General features: G+C 35.6%; 1 protein-coding gene across 6 annotated transcripts in view; it reads left to right on the forward strand.

The window, feature by feature from the left end:
* Positions 1-2,524, forward strand: part of MRPL1 (mitochondrial ribosomal protein L1) — a 56,333-nt gene that overhangs the window by 33,971 nt on the left and 19,838 nt on the right. The gene's annotated exons all lie outside the window — the stretch shown is intronic.

The following is a 2,524-nucleotide window of genomic DNA, read 5'->3' on the forward strand; positions in this document are numbered from 1 at the left end:
CCCACCACCATGGCTTTGTCCGGAAGGATGTCCAGAAGGTCTCCCGGTTTAATTAGCATATTACCCTTTTATTAGTATAGATACAGAACTACAGTAGTTCCCTTTCCTCATTAAGCCCTATTTTCCCCATTTCATTATCACTATAACATCACTATGATATCAGACTCAAAATTATGAAGTAATTTGTTTGCTTATTCTTTCAGCATACATTTGTCATATTGTATTTCTTTTTCTATATGTAGCTATGATAAAATGGAATTTATGTATTTGGGACAGTAAGAGGTTAACAACAGTAACTAATGCTACAGAACAGTAATAACAATATGTTGTAATAAAAGTTACGTGAATGTGGTCTCTCTCTGATAATAGAGACAGCTACTAACTGTCAGGTAGATAGCATATACAGCGGGGGTGCTGGACAAAACGGTCATTCACGTCCCATTGGGACGTAGTGGATGGTGTGAGGTTTCATCATGCTACTTAGTACAGCATGCAATTTAAAACTTATGAATTTTTTATTTCTGGAATTTTTCATTTAATATTTTTGAACTGCAGTTAACCATGGATAACTGAAAGCATGGAAAGCTAAATGGTGGATAATGGGGGGACTAATGCATTAGCATCTTACTGTTTATTATTATAATATATGTCATACTATTTAGTACCCAATTATATCAGAATGTGATACTAAAAAAACCCCTGTTTTTCAGTAGTTGCTTCTGACCATCCCTTTTCTTCTTATTAGATTTAAAGCTCCTTGTGAGTAAAGTGCTCCTGAGCCATACGGAATGACTCAGATGATCCTTAGAAGTAATACATGCTGAGTGTATATTGTGCTTTCTATAGAATAAGGTTTTTTTAAAATTTTATTGGGATGACATTGGTTAATAAAATTACGTAAGTTTCAGGTGTCCAATTTTATGATACATCATCTGAATGGTATATTGTATTGTGTGTTTACTACCAAAGTCAAGTCTCCTTTCATCGCCATTTATCCACCCTTTACCTTTTCCTTCCCTCCCACCCCCCTTTTCCTCTGGTAATCACCATACTGTTCCTATGAGTTTTGTTTTGTTTTTTGCTTAATCCCTTCACTTTTCCACCCAGGCCCACCCCCCTCCTCTCTAACAGCTGTCAGTTTGTTTTCTGTATCTGTGAGTCTGTTTCTATTTTGTTCACTAGATTCCACATGTAAGTGAAATCATATGGTACTTGTTTTTCTCTGACTGGCTTATTTCCCTTAACATAATACTCTCCAGGTCCACCCATGCTGTTGCAAAATGTAAGATTTACTTCTTTTTTATGGCCAAGTAGTATTCCATTATGTGAATATACTACAGCTTCCTTTTTTAAAAATATATTTTTATTGATTTCAGAGAGGAAGGGAGAGGGAGAGAGAGAAACATCAATGATGAGAGAGAATCATTGATTGGCTGCTTCCTGCATGCCCCCTACTGGAGGTCCAGCCCGGAACCTGGGCATGTGCTCTTGACTGGAATCGAACCCAGGACCCTTCAGTCTTCAGGCCAACACTCTATCCACTACCACAGCTTTTTTATCCACTCATCTACTGATGGGCACTTGGGCTGCTTCCAAATCTTGGCTATTATAAATGACACTGCAATGAACATAGGGGTGCGTATATTCTTTTGAATCAGTATTTCAGTTTTCTTTGGATATATTCCCAGAAGTGGAATTGCTGGGTCCATTTTTAATTTTTTTTGCTTTCCACAGTGGCTGCACCATCTGCATTCCCACCAATAGTGTATAAGGGTTCTCCTTTTCTCTGCATCCTTGACAACACTTTTTTGTTGATTTATTGATGATAGCTATTCTTGCAGGTGTGAGGTGTTATCTCATTGTGGTTTTAACTTGCATTTCTCTGATGATTAGTGACATTGAGCATCTTTTCACATGCTTGTTGGCCATCAGTATGTCCTCTTTGAAGAAATGTCTATGCAGGTCCTTTGCCCATTTTCTTACAGTAATTGGATTGTTTGGTTTTTTGGTGTTGAGTTGTGTAAGTTCTTTATAAATTTTAAATATTGACTTATGGGAAGAATTGCTGGAGACGCAGTAGTGGTAGTGTGTCTTTAATAGCACATTCCTTATTTTACTTCTTACCCTTCAAATTATTCACAAAATTGAAAAATTTTCAAGTTAATTATGGTACTGTAGAATATTAAAAAAATATATTTTTATGTATTCAAGTTAAAATTTTAATGACTAATGATTAGGAAAATTAGCTTATGTTTGGAGTCTCCTATGTGATCCTTTGAAAATTCTTATTTTTTTTTTTTACCTTGATTCTGTTTTTCTCCTTTCTATATTCAATTGCATCCTTTTTTTTCATATTAAGGGATGACAAAGTGACATTAGAATCCAATAAATTACTTAACTCATTTTTCATGCCAGCTTTGTACAATAATGAGCTGTATCATTCACTGTGATGTTATTTCTGCTGCTAAATCTTGCTACTTTTCCTAGTTTCTTCCTTTCTTTATGGTAAGGCAGGTCAGGTGAA

The sequence above is a fragment of the Myotis lucifugus genome, unplaced genomic scaffold, assembly GCF_000147115.1.
Source record: "Myotis lucifugus unplaced genomic scaffold, Myoluc2.0 scaffold_12, whole genome shotgun sequence".
Taxonomy (NCBI): domain Eukaryota; kingdom Metazoa; phylum Chordata; class Mammalia; order Chiroptera; family Vespertilionidae; genus Myotis; species Myotis lucifugus.